The following is a 25,999-nucleotide window of genomic DNA, read 5'->3' on the forward strand; positions in this document are numbered from 1 at the left end:
TACGGCGATTTCTCAAAAAATTAAGAATAGAGTTATTATATGACCCAGTAATCTCCCTTCTGGGTATCTCCTATAAAAATATGAACGCATTTATTTGCAAAGATGTGTGCATACCTCTATTTATTGCAGCATTATTCACAGTGGCCAAGACATGGAGACAACCAAAGTATCCTTCAATTGATGATTGGATAAAGAAGATGTGGTACATATATACTATGGAATACTACTTGGCCATAAAAAATGATGGAATACTTCCATTTGTGACAACATGGATGGACCATAAGAATATTATGCTAAGTGAAATAAGTCAGTCAGAAAAAGCCAAGAACCATATGATTTCACACATATGTGGGATATACACCTGAAACTCATAGACACAGCCAACAGTATGGTGGGCACCAGAGGGAAGGGGGAAGAAGGTAGTAAAGGGTAAAGGGGGCCAAATATATGGTGATGGAAGATTTGACTTTGGGTGGTGGGATCACAGAAATCTACAGTTGAAACCTATATGATCCTTTTAACCAATGTCACCCTAATAAATTTAATTTTAAAAATGTTTACAGGCTTAATAACATAAAAAGTAATAAAGGGCATTCTTAATAAGGCATTGATTAAATAATTATAGTACAGACTCACAATGAGAGACAGTAGAATTTAGTGGTTTGCAACATAGACTCCAGAGCCAGTCTGCCTAAATTCAAAACCCATATTTACCACTTGATAGCTAGGTGTCTTTAGACAATCAATTAGCCCCTCCATCCATAATTTTCCCACATTTAAAATATAGTAATAATACCTTCCTCTTAGGATTGTTGTGAGGGTTTAATGAGTTAATATTTTAAGGCACTAATATAGTAGCTTGCAATACAAGTATTAACTATTATTATTAATATAAAAATATTTTAGCCATTTAAAGTAATAAAGTAGATATATAGGCTGTATAAACAATGTGATACTAAGTGAAAAATTAAGAAGCAGAACAATATGGCTAGTTGATCATGATAAACCATCTGGAAAAATGTTGGTGACATTCAGAAAAAGTCTTTTTGCCAAACTGATGCAAGTGGGATGAGAAAGCTTGAACAGACCATATTTAAAATTTTTTTTAAATAATTGAAATACATGACTGCGTTTGTCAAAATCTATTGAACTCTATTTCACAAAGAGTAAGAATTAATGTTTATAAAGTAAAATCAAAACAATAAAGAAACAGGATGTTGGAGATAAAGAATAATGCAGACAGTGACAAATGAATCTAACAATTACAAATATAAGACATAACTACACTGAAGGGAGCAGGAGAGAAAAGGAACTGACCTTGCTAATTGGATGCTTTGACTGGAAATTGGAAGGCTAAAGATAAAATGAACTGTATATAAACATTATATGTACTGTACTCTAGTATGCTAATTTGTTCTCCATGGGTATAGTACACGTGAGCAACTCTCAAACTTGCACTGCATATATATATATATGCATATATATATATATATATATAGAGAGAGAGAGAGAGAGAGAGAGAGGCTGAATAAGTAAGTAAATGAATAGTAAATGATGAGATCCAGATTTCTCACTGAGAAGTTACAGACAAACAAGAAAGGAAGGCTAGAATGAACTCTGTGATACTAAAATATAATTTTTAAAATCAATATAAATTCACATTTAGCTAAATATATTGAGAGATGTTTTATATAAAAATGACAAGATGGGGGTATAAAGGAGTATTAGAATCATACATATTTGCCCTTTTGCAACTGGCTTATTTCACTTAGCACAATGTTCTTAAAGTTTATCCATATTGTAAGATGTGAAATTATTTCCTTCTTTTTACAGAGAGAGAGAGAGTCAGAGAGAGGGGTAGACAGGGACAAACAGGCAGGTACAGAGAGATGAAAAGCATCAATCATTAGTTTTTCGTTGCGGGTTGCAACACCTTAGTTGTTCATTAATTGCTTTCTCATATGTGCCTTGACTGCAGGCCTTCAGCAGTCTGAGTAATCCCTTGCTCGAGCCACTGACCTTGGATTCAAGCTGGTGAGCTTTGCTCAAACCAGATGAGCCTGCGCTCAAGCTGGCGACCTCAGGGTCTCGAACCTGGGTCTTCCGCATCCCAGTCCGACGCTCTATCCACTGCGCCACCGCCTGGTCAGGCTATTTCCTTCTTTTTAAAGGTTGCATAGTATTCTATTGTCTGTATATACTACATTTTTTTTAATCCATTCACCTATCGATAGACACTTTGGATTGCCTTTACCTCTTGGCTATTGTGAATAATACTGCAATAAACACTGGTGTGCAAATATCTCTTTGAGATCCTTTTTTGAATTATTTTGAATATATACCCAGGAATGGCATTGTTGGATCATATTGTAACTCTATTTTTAATTTTTAAGGGACTTCCACATAGTTTTCATAGCAGCTGAACAATTTTACATTCCTTCCAACAATACACACGAGTTTTAGTTTCTCTACATTATTGTCAACACTTGTCTTTTCTTTTTTGGGTAAAAGCTATTCCAACCTGTATGAGGTGATATCTTATTGTGATTTTGATTTGCATTTCTCATATAATTAGTAATGGTGAACATCTTTTCATATACTTGTTGGATATTTGTATATCTTCTTTGGTGAATTAGCTATTCAAGTCCTCAGTCTATTTTTTTTTAACATATTTATTTGAAAACCAAGTTCTGTGAAAGAGCACACTGAATAGTCATATATCTTCTCTCAGCTGAAGACCTGGAGACCAGGTTCATCAGGTCAGCTCAGAGGCAATGATACATGCAGTGAACAGCAGGTCTCCGCGAATCTCCTCACCGGCATTCCAACACGAGCCTGGACAACGGACCATCTTCAAACGAGCAATGGGATCCTCTGGTCCTTAATCATCAATATACTCAAATGGTTCTGGGGGTTCCGGCTCTTGTTCTTCCTCCTCAATTTTCGGGCCATGGGCTGCCACAGGTTCCACTAGCTCCTCAATGTCTTCAATGGTGTCCTTCAGAATGATAATGCCTCCGATGGACAGCGGTTTGAAGGGCTGGTATCTACAGGTCTCTGGCATAGTCAGAACCTTCAGCTGGGCAGGCATCACTTGGGCTGGGTTATCCAGTAACTGGAATTTTGGCTCAGGTTATTTTTTCTTCTCTTTTTCTTCCTTTTTCTCTGCCTCATCCACTTCCATTTTCTCCTCCTCTTTTTTTTCTTTTTCTTTTTCCTTCTTTTTAGCCTTGGCAGTAATAGATAATACAGCCGTGGAAACCTTTTCCTTTTCTTTTTCTTTTGGTACTTCCAGAGGGGCAGGATAGGCAAATGTGGATGGTTTACAATTTGATTTATACTGAACTTTCGGCATCTTTAAGTCCTTGTTAAGACCGATGACACAGATGGGAGTATAAGCCAATGACAGGAAGTGAGAAAGAGGGAACCAGAACCAGAACTGGGTAAAGACAAGGACGCCAACCACAGAAGGCATATGGGTGTGCCCCGTCCTGGACTGCAAGGAGATTGTGACATTATGACCACCTGCATCTAATATTCCCTGGGCCAGAAGAGCGCCAAACTTGGCCATGACATCATCATGTTTATCATTGATGACTTTGGAATACAGTTGTCTGAACTGATTCACCTTTGGACAAGTGACTTCAGTCTGCTGGATCATGATGAGAGCCGAGGCTATGAGAGCTCCTTGCCTCACGTAGTTCACAGGGTCATTGGTCATTGGTTCTAGCAAATTAATTGCTTCCTTGTTTCCTGTCCCAGCACAGCAGATCCCCAGAGCCATGGCAGCGCCATAATGCACATGAGGGTTGTAACTCTCCGACAACAAGGAAACAACGCTGGGGCACTGCTCAGGGGTCCTGAACAGAATGAACCCAAGTGATTCTACTGCTGCCCTTCTGACGTCGTCATTAACATCACTTACAGCAACATGTAGCAGGCGTTGAATGGCTTTGTTGTCACCTGAGCCACAGTAAGCCATGGCTACGGTATACATTCCAGATCGTCGAAGAATTAGATCCTTATCACGGCAGAGAGATTCAATGAGAACGTCGGCCTCTTCCATCCGCCTGGACATCACTAGTGCGATGCCAACTGCAAGACCACGAAGGATCTTCTCATGCTGAGTTTCCTGTGCATAGCCAACCATGTCCTCAATAGCCTGGGCATTTTTAGAGCCCAACATGACCAAACCAAGGGCCAGGCCAGCTGCTTCCCCTGTCACAGCATCGTCCTGATAAAGGTTGGTTTTCAGCAAGTCGTACACATCCTGGCGCGCAGTCCCCATGGCAGCCGAACCGAGGCCCAGGCTGCCACCATCTCGGACAGTATCATTGCTGGCATTCTTAAGCTGGTTTAGCAGATAGTCAATTATATCACCACCATGATTGGCATGAATGAGACCTAATGCATAGAGACCTCCACCTTCCTGATAGGCTGATCCGGGAGAGATGTCCTTGGGAAGATATGTTGCCATTAACTGTAAAGCTTCTTTCTCATGATCCTTGTGAATTACACCCAAACTGGCTGTAGCTGTAAATTTTTCCCAGTTAGTGGCTCTGGCCAACCATTCCAAGTTATCTCTAAGAAACTGGTCGCTGGTAGTCCCACAATGCATAAAAAAGTTTGCTATAACGGTTGCTGTGTAACATACAGAATTCCATACTGCATCCTTTGTGTTTTTAGAATCATAAGATCTGTGTTATTATTTCGTATTAAAAACTGAAGATGTAACTCAATAGCCATTTCACCACTTAAAATTTTAATCATTTTTCAAAGTCTGATCCTTGGGCTCTGGACTCGCTTCTGGTGTCTTTCCTACAAGCACACGACCCGTCTGTTCTTCTGTTTCCATTGACTCACTGTCTTTCTCGGGCCCGGGGACAGTCCCCGGGTTGGTGGATCCAGGCACAGAAGCAATAGGAGTGCCAACGGTCCGAAGGTTCTGGATTACAGATGACAGAACCTGCTGGCTAGCACTTTCTTTCAAATCAAAACAAATCTGATAAGCCATCGGGAGGTTGTCTTCCTTCACCAGTTTTTCTAAGATATCACTCACAGCCTGGGGATCATCTAAGAAAATTAAGCACTGGCAAACATTGATAAAATCAGGTTTCTCCAAGTTCATGTAGATTTTAACTAGAACTCTTAGTACTTTATTCCGAAACTGTTTATTCTGCATCAAAGACATGCAGAGCTTGAGGCTATACGCTAGCACTCCTGGGACATCATTCAACTTCAAGATGGTCTTCTCAAAGACATCCAGCCTTCGTGTCTCCAGAGCAATGCCGATAGCTTGCTTATACTTGTGGTCATCTAGACATCGCTGGAACATTTTATTCACAATGCCGTCCAATCTCTGGTCAATTGGGTTTTTTTCTCCTTTGGGCAAATTTGCATTCTCCACACACTGTTTGGTGTAGTGGTCAATGCATTTTGCTATAATAGTCTCCACATATTCAGAGTTATCATTGACATTGAAGAGGTCACCTGCTCCAAGTGCATAATTCAGAGACTCCTCAAAAGCCCCCAGGTGATAAAATACTTTAGATGTCACTAAGGCTGCAAACTGCCGATTTCGGAAACCTTCATCTTCATATAAAACTTCTATTTTGTCTACAGACTCAGAAATTTCTGCCCAGAAGTCATTGACAACAGCATTCAATTTGTGTAGTGCAAATTCTTTAAGCTGTGGTTCATCTTCATCCAGAAGAGAAATAATTCCAACAGCTGATGTGATCATGGCTGCACCCTGCCCTAGTGCGCCCGCTCGCTGGCCGGCCCGGCTCGGCAGTGTATCTGTCAGCTCAGACCCGGCTGGTTCTCCCGCGCCTCCTCACTGCCCGGGCGTGCCGCTCAGTCAGTCGCCTCCTCCGGTCGCCGGCTCACGTCTCCCTCAGTCTATTTTTTAATTGTGTTATTTGTTTTTATGTTGTTGAGTTATAGAAGTTCCTGATCCATTCTGAACATTAATTCTGTATCAGATACATGAGTTGCAAATATTTCCCTACACTGGATAGGCTGCTTTTCACTCGGTTGACTGTTTCCTTTGACGTGAGGATGTTTTTAAGTTTGATGTAGTCTCATTTGCTATTTTTGCCATTAGTTTTAAATAATCCGTCAAGCCACACCTGGATAAGGGCTTTGCTGATTTCTTTTTTTTTTTCATGAAAAGAGATAAGATAGTAATGTCAAAAGTATGTTCGATTTGTCCTTAGAGTAGAAACCCCATATAATTGACTTCATTCAGGAAATCCTGTCATTTAAAAAATTTATTTTACATATTTAGAAATTTTATTCATTCTGTTATTTAATTTTATTTTAAAAGTATTCCTTATATAATTTTTCTATGAATTTATTTTTCATTAGTTAGTTAATTAATAAACATAAGCAACTACTATAAACTAGGCACTCTTCTAAGTACTAGATCACAGTTGCTTCCCTTTGTCTTCATTCTTTGCCCTAATGATGGGGGTAACGTTTAAATAGAATCAGCATTAAAACATAACATATCTATTTATCTTTAAATTTAGATTTATTTAACATTTTATGATGTTTGCTTTAGAAATAAAGTATTTCATAAAAAAGAAAAATGTATAGGCTTATACAACTAGCAGATCTGATTCCTGGGTCTCAGTGTGACCAAGTAACTATCTCCCCAGCAATTTGTTCCTCTCTTTGTGTTGTCTTTCCTATGTATTTTTTCTTGGTAGAAAAGTGACCACTGCTAGCTCTTGAAATAAAAAACTAAAGACTTCTTGTCTTTTCTTAATATTCTTATATCAAATTATACTGCTCACAAAAAATTGGGGGATATTCTTAAATGAATATGAAGCAATAAAATATCCCCTAATTTTTGTGAGCAGTATATATGGCCATACTTGTAGTCACAGAGGCAGAGTGTTAGGTTTGTCTAGTACACCAAGGACATCATCCTCAAGAGAGGACGCTGACAGACAAAAACAGGCTATCTGGACAACTAATAAATAGTGTTGAGACAATTGTCTATCCATTGCAGCAGAGGTATCAGTATATTCTTACTTCATACAAAAAATAATAAAGTACAGATGGATTAAATAGCTAAACAGAAAAAGTGTATATAAGAAAAACATTTAGGAGAATATTGATATAATCTTGGGCAGGGGAAAAACCTTCCAAACAAGATATAAATTAACAGCCACAGAGGCAAAGGTACCAGATTTGACAACATAAACATTTAAAATTTCTACAAGGACTCCCAAAGAAGTTAAAAAACATAGATAACAAACATCATAGATAACAAAGTAGTTCTTCAAAATATATAAACATTCTCACACAAAAATAAACACAACCCAATTTGCAAATATGGGCAGAGATAAACAGTTCAATAACAAAAGTACAAATGGATAATAAACACATAAAAATGTTTATTCTCATTAATAATCAGAAAATGCAAATTAAAATATCAATGAAATGTAATTTTTATACATCAAATTAACAAAAACTAAAATAACCGGGATGTGGGATAATGGGTATTTTTCTACATTTTGGGTGTAAATGTAAATTAATGAATCTGGTTTAAAGGATAATCTGGTAGTTCCTATGAGAATTAAATATGTGAATATACCTTGACCTAACAATTCTACCTCTCATATTTATCCTATAATATACTTGTACAGATAAAAATATATAATACCATTTAGCAAGTGACTATTGTGTTCCAAGCCCTTTAAAATTCTTTGAAATAGACGATAGTACACTCATTTTGCAGATGAGAAAACTGATACTCTGATGGAAACTGCTCAAAGCTATAGGGCTATCTATGCAAGTGAAAAAATCTGGAATTGAATCTAGATATTTCTGCCTGTAAAATCCAAGCTCTTTTTATTATTCATACTAGTTCTCTTATCATCACCAAACACTGGCTTTCATTGGTGAGAAAAATGAAATTCCTCATTCCTATCCACCTTTTTTGCATCCTGACCTTTGGGGAAATATTTTAGCATTGTTAGGGTTTAAACAGAAATTAATTAAGCCATATCTGGAGTCTTAATTTATGAAGGGACTCTAAAAATGTGAAGAACTACTGAAAGATTGTCACCTGAATCAACTATGAGTTGAAAGAGATGTTAGTCCTTCCTAACTCAGATTAGCACTCCAGAAGTTTGTCTCAAAATATTGTATTTCTTTAACACTCTACCTTGGTTCATTAAAAAAAAAACCAAAAAACTCTTTAACTTTGTTTATTTTACTATAGAATTCTGAGGATTTTGTGATTTGTTTGTGAAGTAATTAGCTTAGATTTTTAGAAAATTGTTCCAGAACGCTGATATGTTTTCAATTTACAAGCCTGTTGCCTAGGTGATGGATTCTTTCAACCTTCTAAATCTGTTGATTGTATATATATTGAACTTACGTTTTATGGGCTACCCACTGAATTAATTTGGTTTGATTTACTTCAGTTCTTTTGTTGTATACTGGTCTGACTACAACCTTTAAGAAAAATATGTAAGGTAAGGTTTCTTTTTCTTTATTTGTAAAAAAAATGTAACTCTTTATTTTGAAACAATTGTTAATTTGTGTGCAGTTATAAGAAATAACACAGAAAGCCCATGTACCCTTCCATCCAGTTTTCCTCAATGTTAACATCTTGTAAAATTCGTACAATACCACAACCAGCATGTTGACATTATAAGGTCAAGATGCAGAACATTTCCACAAGGATCCCAATGTCCTTTTATGTAACACTCACTTCTTTCCTGCCCCCACCCCCTACTTAATGCCTGGCAACCACTAATCTGTTCTTCATTTTTATAATTTTATAATTTCAAGAATGTTATGCAAATAGAGTCATACAATGTGTACCATTTTAGGATCAGCTTTTTTTCACTCAGTATAATTCTCTGATTCATCCAGGTTGTTGTATGTATCAATACACTTTGTTACTTTTGATTGTTGAGTATTATTCCATTTTATGGATGTATCACAGTTTAGGCATTTACCAACTGAAAGGCATCTGGGTTGTTTCCACTCTTGGGCTACTAAGAATAAACCTACAAAGTATATCTGTGTTCAGGTTGTTTTTGTGAACATAAGACTTAATTTTTTCTGGGATAAAAGCCCAAGAACGCAATTGTTGGGTTACATAGTAGTTACATATATAATTTCTTGAGAAACTGCCAAACGGTTCAGGAGTGGCTCTAAAATTTTAAATTTCCATCAGCAATTTCTCCACATTTCACCAGTATCTGATTTTATCACTGCTTTTTATTTTAGGTATGAGATTAGGTCAAGGTTTGGTTTTGTTTACCCATTAATGTCCAATTACTCCAGTACCACTTGTTGAAAAAGGTTATTTTTAGGCAATTGAATTGCCTTTACATCATTGTTAAAAGTCAGCTGGGCTTGTTTTTGTGGGCATGTTTCTGATACGTTTATTCTGTTCTTTTGATCTTTGTATGTGTTTCTCCTCTAATGTCACACTTCTTAGTGTTTGATCACTGTAGCTATATAGCAGATCTTAATATCAAATAAAGCGATTCCTCCCACTTTCTTCTTTTTAAAGATTATTTTAGCTATTCTAGGGCCTGTGACTTTCTACATAGATTTTTAGAATGATCTATGTTTACAAAGACCTGGAATTTAGATAAAAATCAAATTAAATCCATAGGTCAATCTAGGGATAACTGACATCATTACTATGTTCAGTCTTCCAATCCATGAACATGACATGTCTCTCCATTTACTTAGATCTTTGATTTCTTCCATCAGTGTCTTGTAATTTTTATCCTGCACGTTATACTAGGTTTACAAGTATTTAATTTAATTTCTTTGGAGTTACTGTAAACGTTATTGTTTTATATTTTTGTTTCCACATGTTAGTGTATGGAAATGTTACTGACTCATGCATTTTGATCCTTCAACCTTGCTGCACTGACTTATTACTTCCAGTATTTTTGTTTTTGTAGACTCCTTGGTATTGTCTATATACACAATCATTTCATCTGAAAATAGAGACCAGTTGCATTTCTTCCTTTGCAATCTGTGTGATTTTTATTTACTTTTATTTTCTATTAAAATGGTGAAAACTTTTAAATATATACTATATTAAAAAAATAATAGTAAGGCATATATCCTTGTCTTGTTCCTGATACGGGAAGGAAAACATTCAGTTTCTCACCATTAAGCATAATATAAGCTGGAGGTTTTTATTTTTATAATGCAAATCTATATTTATTTATTTAAAATTTTATCTTTTAATTACAGTGGACATTATTATTTTATATTATGTCAGGTGTACCGCACAGTCATTAGACAATTACATAATTTATGAAGGGATCCCCTGATATATTAAGTTCCCCCCGGCACCATACGTAGTTAATACAATATTGACTATATTCCCTATGCTGTACTTTCTATCCTCATGTACCAATCTGTACTTCTCAATCCTTTAACCTTTTCCATCCAGCCCCCCAAACCCCCTCCCACCTAGCAACCATCAGTTTGTTCTCTGCATCTGAGTGTGTTTATGTTCTTTAGATTTCACATATAAGTGAAATCACATGGTATTTGTCTTTGTCTGACTTATTTCACTTATAAGCTGGAAGTTTCTGCAGATGCTCTTTATTAAGATGAGTAAGTTATCTGCTAATACTAATTTATTGAGTGTTTTCACATTATAATTAGGTGTCATATGATGATTAGGTAAATTTTGTAAAAACTTTTTTTGTGCTTATTTTGATTTGTTGCATGTTTTATGGATGGAACACTAAACATTTGTTAAAATTCATAGAATTAAAAAATTAGTTATTATAAACTCCATTTTATAGCTGATTATGCTTTATGGATTATTCTGACTAAGAATCTGAAGTCAAAATTTGTATCTTCACATGAATAGCTGCATAAGACTTTAACAATAAAATATTCTATGGGCTTTTTGTTTATTTGTTTGTTTGTTTGCCTATTAAATCTATCAACTTGTATTTGATCTTCAGTTCCTTCTCTGGTTCATTTTTTTAAAATTAATTTTAATGGGTGACATTGATAAATCCAGGTACATATGTTCAGAGAAAACATCTCCAGGTTATTTTGACATTTGATTATGTTGCATACCCCTCACCCAAAGTCAGATTGTCTTCTGTCACCTTCTATCTGGTTTTCTTTGTGCCCCTCCCCTCCCCCACCCCTCCCTCTCCTTCCTCTCCACCCCGTAACCCCCACACTCTTGTCCATGTCTCTGAGTCTCTTTTTTACATCCCACCTATGAATGGAATCATATAGTTCTTAGTTTTTTCTGATTTACTTATTTCACTCAGTATAATGTTATCAAGGTTTTTTGTCAATTGATTTGATCATATGATTTTTTTTCCTTTAGTCTATTGATATGGTGGATTACATGGATTGATTTCCTTCCTTCTTTCCTCCCTCCTTCTCTCCCTTCCTCCCTCCTTCCTTTCTTCTTTCCTTCCTTCCTTCTTTCCTTTCTTTCTTTAGCACAGGAGAGAGAGATGGGACAGACAGACAAGAAGGGAGAAAGATGAGAAGCATCAACTCATAGATGCGGCATCGTAGTTGTTCATTGATTGCTTTCTCATCTATGCCTTGACTGTGGGGAGGGGTGGGCTTCAGCCAAGCCAGTGACCTCTTGCTCAACCCAGTGACCTTGGGCTTCAAGCCACCAACCTTTGGGCTCAAGCCAGTGGCCATGGGGTCATGTCTATGATCCACACTCAAAGCTGGCAACCCCATGCTCTAGCTGGTGAGTCTGCGCTCAAGCCGGCAACTTCAAGGTTTCAAACTTGGGTCCTCAGCGTACCAGGCCAATGCTCTACCCACTGCGCCACTACCTGGTCAGGCATGTATATATATCTGTCATGGATATAATTCTTTTTATACATTGTTGTATTAATGTGCTAATATTTTCTTTCATTCCTGATGTTGGTGATTCACATCTTCTCTCTCTTTACCTTTGTCAGTCTTGTCAGAGGTTTATAAATTTTATTAATTATTTTGAAAAACTAGCTTTGTTTCTTTGATTTTCTCTATATTTTTCTAGTTTTCAAAATCATTGATTTCTGCTATTTATTCTAATTTAATTTTTATTTACAAATTAAATTTAATGGGGTAATATTGGTCCATAAGAATACAGAGGTTTCATAATTTAATTTTTAATTACAGCATATATTCAATATTATTTTATATTAGTTTCAGATGTATAGTATAGTGGTTAGCCAACCATATACTTTACAAAATGGGTTTGTGTGTGTGTGTGTGTGTGTGTGTGTGTATGTGTGTGTGTGTGTATTTTTCTGAAGTTGGAAATGGGGAAGCAGTCAGAGAGACTCCCGCATGCACCCGACTGGGATCCACCCGGCATGCCCACCAGGGGGCAATGCTTTGTCCCTCTGGGGCGTCGCTCTGTTGCAACCAGAGCCATTCTAGCTCATGAGGCAGAGGCCATAGAGCCATCCCCAGCGCCCGGGCCAACTTTGCTCCAATGGAGCCTTGGCTGTGGGAGGGGAAGAGAGAGACAGAGAGGAAGGAGAGTGGGAGGGGTGGAGAAGCAGATGGGCGCTTCTCCTGTGTGCCCTGGCCGGGAATTGAACCCGGGACTTCCGCACGCCAGGCCGACGCTCTACCACTGAGCCAACCAGCCAGGGCCACAAAATATTTTTTATTATTTCTTTTCTTCATGTTGGTTTGGGTTTATTTTGCTCTTCTTTTTCTAAGTTTTTGAGGTGGGAGCTTAGATTACTGATTTTAAAGTTTTCCTATTTTACTGTACACATTTAATGCTATACTTTCAGTGCAGTTTTAACTGTTTTACCAGTTTTGATATATTTTCATTTTTTTTCAGTTCTATGTATTTTAATTCCATTTGAGACTTCCTCTTTGATCCAGGGTTATTTAGAAGTATGTTGTTTAACTTTCAAGTGTTTGGGGATTTTCCTGTTGTCTTTCTGTTACTGATTTCCAGTTGTATGAATGTGACAAAGATGGCAGCCATATATTGCTGCCCCATCCCCAGGCTGTTTACTTCTACACGGCAGGCTAGGACTCATTAGCTCAAAAACCTGCCAGAGACAAACTTAATTTCATAGCATCCAGTCATTTTGGATGCAACTCAAATAAGCAGATTTTTAGCTATTTAGAGCCAGCCTGCTTTGTATATACCCCATGAAACTGTGCCTAGCACATCCCAGCATCCCAGTCATAGAGAAGATAAACTCTGACAGTATAAAGACCCTAAGTGTCTGCTGCCTGTTGTAGTTCTCTGAACCAAAGACTCCCTGCCAGGTGACTGAGTAAAATAACCAGATATGCATAGCCTCACTAACTCTAATTGCTAAGTGTGGATAAGGGCTCAGCTCACTACTGCAGCCCACTGATACTATGGTGGTGGGAGATCAGAGCTTTCATCAGGCAGGGGATGAAAGACCAGCTCCCAGCTTAGGTCCACCAACATTATGCTAGCAGAGGAGGAAGACAGGCTGCCTGCCTGGTGCTACCGCCACCTAATGGGAAAATCAGTGTATCACCTGCTTCCCAGGGGAGACAACAGAGATATGAGATAGATCAAATTCTTGCTGTACCCACTGATATCACGTGTGGGGAGAGAAAGAATGTGGTTTTCCCATTGGTGTTTGTCTGGAGTAGGGTGAGTATTACCAAAACAATCTTTTGCTGTAAGCCCACCCTCTGAGTCCCTTGACTAGAGGGAACATGCTTTCCTTGGAGCTTTTCGGTCTATGCCTATTAGAAACTGGTTGGATGCTTGGTCAGCATATATTGGAGCCAATAAATAAACTTAGACAACTCACCACCATGTGTTCCTCGAGTCCCAAGATCTCCAGGCAGCTTACCTTTTTCTTCCATCTTCCAGAGACTTCCTATGCTTGGTTGTGTTGTAATGTACACTTCTTTTAGTTGTACATTTTCTTAGCATGTACATTTCTTTCCTTTTAGGGAAGCACCTGGACTTGGCAGGAATAGGGCTATTCCACCTTATCAGAACTGAAGTCTCTTCATTTTAATATAAAACTTCTGAGGATTTGTAGGTTTCTTTGGTACTGCTATTTAATTTCTCAGTGCTCTTATAGTAATAATCCTTTTACTTTAAACAGCAGCAACATCAGATTGATGATTTGTAAGATAAATTTGGATGTCTTTACCTTAGGAATTAGAGGGAGATCTCATCTTGTTTCCTATTCTATTGATATATATGAAGGTTGTCCTTTCTCCTCTTTCATTAGCCACTGTGCCTCTCCCTAACGCCATGGTAAATACTTCTTTTTCCTTTATTGCTCATTTATCTTTTCTTCTGCATATGCTTTAAAGTGGTAAACTCTATATAACCATTATATAAATACTGTGTGCATTTTTATGTGCATGTGTTTCTAACAAAGAAATATACCCATTATTAGCTGAGTTGAATACCCTCCTCCCTACCTAGGCCTTGATGCCCATAATCTAGGTCCTTGGGGTGTCGTGGAATTCAGTTCCTCTCATCCATAGGTGGTCTTAGCTGCAGGTGATTTTAGAGAGAATAAAGAATATAGTATATCTGGTAGTAGGAAACTATATTTAGAGAACATTTGTGGGCATTTGTCTAACATTACCAACACCTTAGGGGGAAGTCACCAAGCACCTGGTAGATAGAAACTATTAGTGGTAATAGAAATTAGCCAAAACCACATGGCAAATAGACAAAATAACATCTGTTGGGTGACTACTTTATACCATCATGCTAAGTACCAGAAGGTAGAAAAATGAGTGAGATAAATATCTTGCCCCAAATCTGTAAAGTCTATGATCACACAATCAGTTATAAAGGATGGGATATTGCTCTGCTGCCAAATCATCTGAGGTGCCTTAGTTAATACGGAGTCAAGCGCCATCTCAAGCCAGATCATCTTTAGCTGTCCATGCTACTTTTCCTATGCCAATGGTACTTTGTAAATTTATCTCCTTTAAAACAATTATGTTATTGTAATATAATGGTTTACTCCAAGTAGGTCTTTTTCTTTTTCTCTACCTGGCTATAAGGTCTTTGAAGTCAATAGCTATATTCTTTTCATTTTTGTATTCACAGTGTCTGGCACATAGTAGGTACTCATTCAAAAAGTATCTGTTGAATGCCTAGGTTCAAGACACTATTCCAGATGCTGGAAAAACAAGACAAAAACTCTTGGCTCTCAAACTGCTTACACCCTGGTAGAGAAGATAGATGACTAAGTTTAAATACCTCAGGACACTTAGCATTTAGAGGATGGTTTGTACTTTGCCTATAAGCCTCTGAAGTGAGTCCCTTGGAGGCCCTTAGGAGTGCAGATTTCTGATAAAACTTATCTTGGTCAAAATATTTTGAGTTGGAGTAGACACAAAATCTCCATTTCTCTAGTTTATTGATCCTAGCACAATAGGAATTGTTTGAATGATCCTGGGAATGCCAATGCTGTGGGGATACAACATAAGTTATATGTGCAAGGCGCTAAAAAATATTTTTATGTATTATCTCACTGAAATACTCCCTTTTGTTAAAAAGGCCTTTCATTGCCCATATCTACCCTCCCTCTCCTGCCCCAGGTTCCTGCATTCTTCACAGGATGCTCCCACAGCACCCTGCACATTCATCTAGTATGGCTGTATCCTAATACCTGCTTTACTTTTCTGACACCTGCATTCACCAATGCAGTTTTAGTTACTCTAGGCTGGGAGGTAGGAGAAGGTGATTGTTCAAATTCCAATTCCTTCACTGTGTAACATTATAATTTAACTTCATTGAGCCTGTTTTCTCATATGCAAAACGCAAACAATAACAATGCCTACTTTGTTATGATAAAACATAATGTACATAAAAAGCTTAATATGTTCCCATCTATAGTATATTACCATTAACTATTAACTATCATGCACTTGCTATATAATAGGTATTCAAAAAATGTTTCATGAATGAATCCCCACTTAAGCCCCAGTGAATAGGGAAGAGAACGAATTCGAGTCTTCTGACTCAAAATCCTGTACTTATGCTGTAAATGCTTTGTAACAGTATGCCATTTTGTTTTTCCTAAATAAAAGTTTAGGCCAGTAATCTTTTCTTTCTTTCTTTCTTTTCTTTTTTTTGGGGGAGAGAGACAGAAAGAGACAATGAGAGGGACAGATAGGGACAGATAGACAGGAGGGAGAGAGATGAGAAGCATTGATTCTTTGTTCTGGCACCTTAGTTGTTCTTTAATTGCTTTTTCATATGTGCTTCGACTGGGGGGCTACAGCAGATAGAGTGACCCCTTGCTCAAGCCAGCGACCTTGGGCTTCAAGCCAGTGACCTTTGGGCTCAGGCCAGCGACCATGAGGTCATGTCTATGTTCCCACACTCAAGTCAGCAACCCCGCACTCAAGCTCGTGAACCCGTGTTCAAGCCGGATGAGCTCGTGTTCTAGCCAGTGACCTCAGGGTTTCGAACCTGGGTCCTCTGCATCCCAGTCTGATGCTCTATCCACTGTGCCACTGCCTGGTCAGGCTAGGCCAGTAATCTTATGGGATTTTATGCTATTTTTAGGTGCTTGAATCAGTCTGGAAGAAGTAGTTTGAATATCAGAACATTAAAATTTCCAGGACATTTTGATAAATCTTTATTATATGCGGCTTAAGTGTCTGTTTGTCACCGATAGCTTATTGGCTGCTTGCGTAACTGTACTAGCCAATGGGGTGAAGTTGCCACGGCATTTAAATAGTCCCGCCTTCTGGCATGCCCCCTCACAAATTGAGGTTAAAGATTGGAGCAATTATTATGCTGTTAAGAAATTTTAACACCAGAAGGGGTCTTTGCAATGGTACAAGACTAGAGGTTCTCCAACTGAAAAATAATGTCATAATAGCTAAGTCTTTGATTGGCCCCTCTAAAGGTGAAATACATGTCATTCCAAGAATTGATTTGGCTCCATCTCAAACAGGGTTGCCGTTTCAATTGAGACGTAGACAATTTCCTGTAAAACTTGCCTTTGCTATGACCATCAATAAGTCTCAGGGCCAAACACTTAAGCGTGTTGGCATTTTTTTACCTGAGCCTGCATTTGGACACAGTCAACTTTATGTTGCCTGTTCAAGAGTTTGTGAAAGAACGGACGTAAAATTAAAAATAATTGATGGTCCTCTGCAAGGCGAGCTTAAAAATGATGGAAAGATCTACACAAGAAATGTTGTGTACAAAGAGATCTTTGATATGTGAATTAACATTTTATTATTTAAATCACCTTTATTTATTGAGCTAGCAGTGGCTCTTAAGAAATGAACTGCCAGTGGTTTCCTTCATTGCACTCTACTTTAAGCAATTAAGCAAGTAGAAGGGGGAAACCCCGTGGGGCACTAAGCAAAGGGGCATCCTCGTCGCCTGCCCTGGGTAATTCAGTTTGAATTAGCAGACACCTTTGCACAAATCATTTTAATTACAATTTATAATATCTAGAACAGCAGTCATTTCGTATGACCGCCGGGCTTTCTAGTTACTAAGATAACTGGATTGAATATTAGAATCAGTAAGGTCCTGAAAATTATGGATTGCTGTCTTTAAAGTGACTAACTCCTGCTCATGGGGTCCAAGACATTCTTATATCAAATTCTACTCTCTACAAAAGAGTATTAGCATGGGGTCCCAATGTCTTGAATTGAGGAGGCAGTTAAGTCATTAAAAATGTCAAGAAAAAGCACTGATGCTTCTTTTAGGGCTTAGGATCTTCTCCCCTGTGTGAACATGGTTGTTATCTACTGAGTGCTAACTAGGAAGTAGAACACAGTTTTCTTTCTCTTCTTCTCACCTTTCATCTCAGTATTGATTTCTTGACTGATCTTCATCCCAAGCCACACAAGTCCTGTTTCATTTCTGAAATACTTATTGCTGGTGGCCTGGCATGTAGGCTGTTGAATCTTGAACAATTAAAAATTTTCAAAGAAAGGAATCCAATATGATTAATTTTAAGTATTAATGGGCAATTAGGATGAGGAGACTAGCTTCTTTTAAATTGTTCCTATCATAACAGATGGGCAGGCCTGACCAGGTGGTGGCACAGTGGATAGAGCATCAGCGTGGGAGGATGAGGACCCAGGTTTGAAAGCCCAAAGTTGCTGACCTGAGCATGGGACCATAGACATGACCCCATGATCACTGACTTGAGCCCAAAGGTCACTAGCTTGAGCCCAAGGTTGCTGGCTTGAGCAAGGAGTCACTGGCTCAGCTGGAGACCCCCGGTCAAGGCACATATAAGAAAGTAATCAATGAACAACTAAGGTACCACAACTATGAGTTGATGTTTCTCATCTTTCTCCCTTCTTGTCTGTCTGTCCCTCTCTCTCTCAAGCTCTCTGCCTAAATAATAATAATAATAATAATAAATAGATGGGCAGAGATAATCTATGCTTTCTTGGTAATATTATGAGTTGCTTACCAGACAATAGCTATTTTGGAGGAGGCAAAAGTAAAGAATTCAACAGTGTAGCCTGTTATAGTTAATGTTATATTTATATTGTTTTATAATAATTTATAAATTTATAATAAATTATAGAGGTATAATAAATTAATTCAAAACAAGGTAAAATGTTAACAATGGTTTTTAAAAGATAGATCATCTACTTACTGCTTTTCCTTTTTTATTTGTATTTAGTTGACCATAAGTCTTATCTTGAATTAACTCATCTGAAAAAAGATTTTTAAATAATGATAAAAATAAGTTGGCACTTGGGGCATTTGACAAGCTTGGTCTACACACATGTCTGACTAATGATTGTGTAGCATAGCTAGTAAAAACACACGCTCTGGAGCCAGGCTGGTTCTCAGATAGTCTCCGCAACTAATAAACCATCTAACCCTGGGCAAGTTATCTTGACTCTCTCTCAGTTTTCTCATTTGTCACGATGAAGAGCCTCCTTCATAGAGTTGTTGTGTGATTTAAAAGGCTAAACACGAATCTGACTTTGGGTGATGGGTGTGCAACATAATTGATTGACAAGATATCCTGCACATGTTTTCTTTGAACATATGTACCCTGATTTATTGATGTCACCCTAGTAAAATTAAAAAAAAAAAGGCTAAACGCATACACTATGATGGAACATAATAAGCACAAAATGAAGCAAATTTTGTTGTTATTGTTACCATCATTTCACTCCTTTTACTCTAATCCCTGACACACTGCACTCTTGGGTCTGTCGCTAATAATTTCAATTACTATTTTCTATAGTATTGGTAAAACACATACAAGTGATTAAAATTTAATGTTATCATGCTCTGTACTTTTATGTACATAGAAGATTGTCTTTTAGTCACATGATAGTCAATGTTTGTATTGATTACTTCTACTTTTCTGGCTCTTAAAGCCAGTTCAAAAAATAAAAAAACTAACCCCCTCCCAAAAAACCCAGCAACTCATTATTGCACTGTAGGTGGTCCAGAATGTTTTTGTGATTGTTAAAAATGATGCACATTACTCAAAGCTGTGCTTGACTGGATGTTTAAAAGATTGCTTTTACTCATCCTTCTTTGAGCTTCATTTTAGCCTATCCTCAAGCAGTCCTTCGGGTAATCTTCCATCACACATCTGCTTGCTATACAAACCCAACACTGTGAAACTGTGTGGACAATAATCTACATTCTGGATAGCTTCCATAATTAATTCTGTCATTTCCTTAAGAATCTATTCCATGATCCTACAGAGAATGCTTATGTAATAAACTAAAAGCATTTATAAAGTATGCAGTAGAACAACCATGGTCTTCAATGAATTGTGGTTCTATGATAAAATATATGTGCATAAATATCAGGACTCAGAGAACATCTAAGAAAGTGGCTCCAAAGTAACTGAGCTAGGCACATGCCTCTAATCTGATTACAAGTAAAGATAGCTCTAGGAATTCAACAGGAGTGTTATATGAACCACACTAAATAAAGTCTTTAATGTCTGCATTTTATTTTATATAATATATCCATAGAAGTATTGGGTTAAGTATATAAGCTTAGTCTGCATGAATAAACTAAAAAGTATAATGCAAAGTACAACAAAACCATTTAAAATATATACTAGGAATCTTAAATAGTTTATGTTCAGAAACACAGACTTTTAGATAAATAGGAGATCGCACAGTCTTAAACTCATCTTTCATTTTAAAAATAAGGGGAAAAAAGCCAGTAAAATTAATGGCCTGCCCAAGAGTAAGATAAGAGTGTGTAATAAGGTAATAAGCCCTGTTTTCCACCCTAAGCATTTGCTTTAAAAAAAAAAAGTATACCACAGTTGTTCTTTCCAATTCTATATTTGATTTGACACTGCTAATAAATAAAGGCTCTCGCTCTTCAGAGAGGACTGGACTACTGGTTTGTTTCACAGGCTTTTCACAGAATTTTCAAATTACTCAGACTTTCTGTACCTCAGTTGCCTCATCTGTAAAGCTAGGATAAATATCACAGGGTTTTAAGAAGATTATATTAATTAATGTATGTAAAATGTTCACAAAGTTATGATGATTAAATAGGCAATCTAAAGCAACCACAGGAAGTACTGAAATACTTGTTTTTTGTATGTAGTTTCACTCTTTAATTTTTAAAAATTTTATTTATTGATTTTTTTTTTTTGAGAGAGAGAGGAGAGAGACAGGTGGGGGGGGGGACGTGGGAAGCATAGCTGCTTCTTGTATGTTCCTTGACCGCCTGGGGCTTCACACCTGTGTCCTCTGCTTTCCAAGTTGATGCCTTATCCACTGCACCACTATAGGTCAGGCCCACATTTTCATTTTTAAAATGGGAAAATTGAGGCTTTTGTAAGACAAATGATAGCCTAAGGTCACAGAGCTATTAAGTGGCAAGGCAGGGTTGAGACAGAATGTTTCCTCATTAATATGTTCTATTACTTGATAGAATATTTCTTCTTTTCAGGGAATACTTGGAAATAACAGAATAAGGAGCTTGCTTGCTGTTCTATTACATTTGGTCCCAATGTTCTTCTATGGTTAGAAGAATCCAAAAGATATTAGAACAGAAGTTTTATAGAAATCATATTATGGTTACCCAAGTATCCCAGTCTCCTATGATGTCCTATTACTACTGAATATTATTCCCAATGGTTAATTTTTATTCTAGGATAAATAATAATTTAGGTCTACTTTCAATTTTTCCTGATATTTAAAGTTATTAGTTCTGAAACTGACATCCTATGTTTCACAATAGCTTCCTATACCCCACTATGTTCTTAAAATTGTTATCATTGTATAGAACATGTATAAATACATATGTAGAGATGTATAAATATAAATTCATATATGGCTAAACCATTAATTTCCTTTTTTAAAATTTATTTACTGATTTAAGTGAGGGGGGAGAAATAGAGAGAGAGAGAGAGAGAGAGAGAAACATTGATCTGTTCCTGTATGTGCCCTGACCAGGGATCAAACTGGCAACCTCTGCACTTCAGGATAATGCTCTAACCAACTGGTTTCAGGGCAAAACCATTGATTTCTATTTATTTTTATTTTACCACATTCAACTGTTTAAAATAAGCCAAATCTCCTTTTGGGTACCTGACTCTAAAAATACACTTCTCTACAAATTGTAGTTACAAAATTATCATGGGATATAAAGTTCAGCACAGGGAATATAGCCAACAATATTGTAATAACTATGTATGGTCTCAGGAGGGTATCTAAATTATGAGGGGGATAACTTTGTAAATTATATAATTGTCTAACCATGATGCTGTACACCTGAAACTAATAAAAAATAATACTAAACGTCAACTGTAATTGAAAAATAAAACTTAAAAAAATAATAAAATAAAAATATACTTCTCAATTATACTTTCATTGATACTTTTCCTCATAAGTCCTTAATTGGAGAACACTCTCTACAATCCAAGGATGCTTGCACATTACAAAGAAATGTGCTTGCTTGCTCAGGTTTAATGTCAGGTGTTCTAGTTATCTGATTTTCTCTTCATTTAGATTACATTAATGCAGTCCCCTCTGGATGAATAGTCAGTCTCTACACAGTTATGAATGTTACAATTGTTAAATACTGAAACATTTCTGTACTGTTTGACCGGTGGTGGCACAGTGGATAGAGCATCAATCTGGGATGCTGACGTCCCAGGTTTGAAACCCTGAGGTTGCCAGCATGAGCATGGGATCATCGACATGATCCCATGGTTGCTGGCTTGAGCCTAAAGGTCACTGGTGTGAAGCCCAAAGTTACTGGTCTGAGCCCAAGGTCACTGGCCTGAGCAAGGGGTCACTGGTCTGGCTTGAGCCCAGTCAAAGCACATATGAAAAAGCAATCAATAAACAACTAAAAGTGCTGCAACCAGGAGTTGATACTTCTCATCTCTCTCTTGCTGTCTTTCTCTCTCCAAAACAAACAAACAAACAAACAAAAATATTTTTGTACTAATTTGCCAAAAGTTGCTACCTAAAAATGTTCAAGTGTCCACCTTGTATTCATTGCCCTGACTTTTTTTTTTTTTTTTTTCATTTTTCTGAAGCTGGAAACAGGGAGAGACAGTCAGACAGACTCCCGCATGCGCCCGACCGGGATCCACCCGGCAAGCCCACCAGGGGCGACGCTCTGCCCACCAGGGGGCGATGCTCTGCCCATCCTGGGCGTCGCCATGTTGCGACCAGAGCCACTCTAGCGCCTGGGGCAGAGGCCACAGAGCCATCCCCAGCGCCCGGGCCATCCTTGCTCCAATGGAGCCTTGGCTGCGGGAGGGGAAGAGAGAGACAGAGAGGAAAGCGTGGCGGAGGGGTGGAGAAGCAAATGGGCGCTTCTCCTGTGTGCCCTGGCCGGGAATCGAACCCCGGTCCTCCACACGCTAGGCCGACGCTCTACCGCTAAGCCAACCGGCCAGGGCGCCCTGACTATTTTGAGTCTCTTGGGGCTCTCCAATTTCTTTCAACCCTATTATGGCATAATAGGAAAGCTCCAGAACTCTGATCCAACAGTATTGTCTGATTTGATTGTTCCATGCTCATGCTGTACTAGTTGTTAAATATTTTGATTATCACCTTTGGGTTTACTGATGTGTTGAATATGTTTTCATAATGATATCAGTGAAGAACTTCTTGATTTAGATAAACCTCTTCACTAGATAGATCTACAGGGTAGCCAAAATGTTTGTACACACAGATAAATATAATAAATGGTCTAGTATCATGATAATACATAAAAATAAATATTATCTAAGAATTTAAGGCCACCTATATTTTGCTTTGTTTGATTTCCCACTAATATTGTGATTCCATAGATTTTTCATGCCAGTTATCACAAAATATAATGGTTTGATTTACATTATGAAAGAGTCTGGATAATCATTGTTTTATATGAGTTTATGTTTTCAATTTCACTGAACATTTGAAAATTACAACTATATATACACATACAAATAATAACTTACCAGAACTATTAGGGGTATTTAAATATTCACTCGATGTGTTAACGAAACTCTGAAATAAAAACAGACCACAGCAAGTTAATAGAAACAATAATTTAATATCAATATGAAATTTAAACTTAGCATTATTGATGACTAAATAATAATAAGATGAGATCCAATGTTACCATTTGATTTTTATCTCACATAAGGAAAAAATTTATTTATAATTTAACCAGTGTAACTGGAGGTAGTGAAATAATTTGCATGGCTGAAACATTATATTAGTAGGCTGTTGATATAGGAAATATCAAGCATAAAAAACAAACAAATAAATAAAAAAACCCACATGATATTACTTTGTATGTCATTAACCTCTTCTTATTCTCTCTAAACTTTACAAGAAAAAACTAATAACTTGAAAGATAAAATAAAAATAAGATTAATATTAAAAAAGCATATATCAAAAGAGAAGGGAGAAGTGACATTATAGAAAATGGTGTAGCAGGGTGCTCAAAGAATTGGTCCCTCTGCCTAAACAAGTATAAATTGTCAAAAACTGACAGATAAATTATTTCAAACTCCACAATCTTAATACAGTACTTATAGCAACCAGGGAACTGGTTAATTTTTAAAGGACAGATAAATTTTGGTGATTTAAGAAATGCAGTAGGTCATTATCTGGCTACTGAGATAACAGAAGAGAGACTTCAGTGACTGACCAGAAATGACAAGGAATACAGTCTTTGCAAAAAAAAAAAAAAAAAGTTTGGAAAAGTCACAAAAGAAATAGATGACAGCACCCCTCAAAAATCAACAATAGTAACCCCTGGAGAAGGAGGATAATCTAAGTTCTAGAGTTACATTATAATATTTAAAATGCCCAATTTCTATAAAAAATTATTAGGCATACAAAGAAACAGAAAATATGGCCCATTCACAGAAAAATAAAAATAGAAAAACCCCTGAGAAAGTCCATGCATTGGACTTACTAGACAAAGATTTTAGAACAACTTTAAATATGCTCAATGAGCCTAAAAGAATCATGGACAAAGAACTAAACAACAATACTATAATGTATGAACAACTTTTAAATAAAGAGATAAAAATTATAAAAAGAAATCAAATTGAAATTCTGAATCAGGAAGTACCATAATTGAAATGAGAAAATTACTCAAGGAGTTTGAGAGCACATGGAAGGAGATGATAAAATCAGTGAATTAAAGATAAGAGACTGATGGCCCTGGCCAGCTGACTCAGTGAATAGAGTGTCAGCTCAGCATGAGGACATTCTGGGTTCGATTTCTGGTCAGGGCACACAGGAGAAACGACCATCTGCTTCTCCACCCCTTCTCCTTCTCTCTCTCTCTCTTTTCCCCTTCCACAGCTATGACTCAAATGGTTTGAGCAAGTTGGCCCCAGGCACTGAGGATGGGTCCATGGCCTTGCCTCAGGCACTGAAATAGCTCAGATTCTGAAATAGCTCAGCCCCAGATGGGCTGAGCGTTGTCTTGTAGGAGGCTTGTCAGGTGGATTCCAGTTGGGGCACATGTGGGAATCTATCTCTCAGCCTCCCTGCCTCTCACTTAATTAAAAAAAATGCATTATAAACATCCATGTCAAGATAATAATTTGAGTTTTTACAAAGCTTCTGTAAAATGAGTAGAGATATATAAAGAAAAAAGAAAAATCTGTATGCCTACCAAAAAACTGAGAAACTTACTAGAGTTAGGGCAGGAATTAGAACCTCTCTAAAATGGTTCAACTAAAGAGGCTTTAAGATAAATAAAAGGGTATGTAGAGATAAGAAACCAAAAAGGGAAGTTGAGGGCAACAGTGAGAAGATGTTACCACTCCAGCCAGAGCCCTTTGTTAGCTGGAATCACGCAGGTCGAACCACCCAGCAGTAGCTAGCTGACCATGGGAAGGAAAAGGAAAATTCATTGCCAGAATCAAAGCACCAAAACAGGAAGACAGTAGGACAGTAAACCCCTACCATTCTTTCCCCTCTCACCCTCCAATGTCTTGCCAGGACCTAACTAGAAGTCAGCTAGAAAAAGAGTCTGGTGAGGCAGTCCATAGGAGTCATCACCTTGGGGCAAAAAAAAGGTGGACAAAAAATAGAGGTGGGGATGGGATGGAAAATAATAAGCACAGGTACTATAAAGAGTCTAAAAAGTGTTTCCATAAGATATAGCCAGATGAAAACAGATTGAAGGGCTAACCAATCAACCCGTAACTTACAGTATTCAAGTACAATCCTGACTTGAAAGAAAGTGAACAGAATCCTCTACACCTCAGTGGAAACACATTTCTACAGGTTCATAGCACCAGCATTCAGTCTAGGGTGCCCAGCTAAGCAAAGGAATGCTGGCCTAATGGATATGGAAATAGTCTGAAATTCAGTAATGTTCCCTGGTATGTGTTGTTGTAGTGGTATATTGGTTCCTATTCTTTAGAAGCAAAGGAAAGCCTAATGCAGCGACATTAAAATGACAGAAAATATAAGATGCTTTCTTTCCCTTTGTCTGGCACCAGAAGATTTAAGTGAACGATCTCTGATAGAATCCATCTCAGATACTGATGGACAAAAATCCTTCCAAAGAAAAGTATGA

General features: G+C 37.4%; 1 protein-coding gene and 1 pseudogene across 1 annotated transcript in view; both read right to left on the reverse strand.

Moving 5' to 3' along the window:
* C2CD6 (C2 calcium dependent domain containing 6) overlaps positions 1-25,999 on the reverse strand; it is a 98,162-nt gene that overhangs the window by 17,510 nt on the left and 54,653 nt on the right. The window lies entirely within an intron of this gene.
* LOC136378634 (26S proteasome non-ATPase regulatory subunit 1 pseudogene) lies at positions 2,681-5,854 on the reverse strand (annotated as a pseudogene).

Source organism: Saccopteryx leptura, chromosome 7 (genome assembly GCF_036850995.1).
Source record: "Saccopteryx leptura isolate mSacLep1 chromosome 7, mSacLep1_pri_phased_curated, whole genome shotgun sequence".
NCBI lineage: Eukaryota > Metazoa > Chordata > Mammalia > Chiroptera > Emballonuridae > Saccopteryx > Saccopteryx leptura.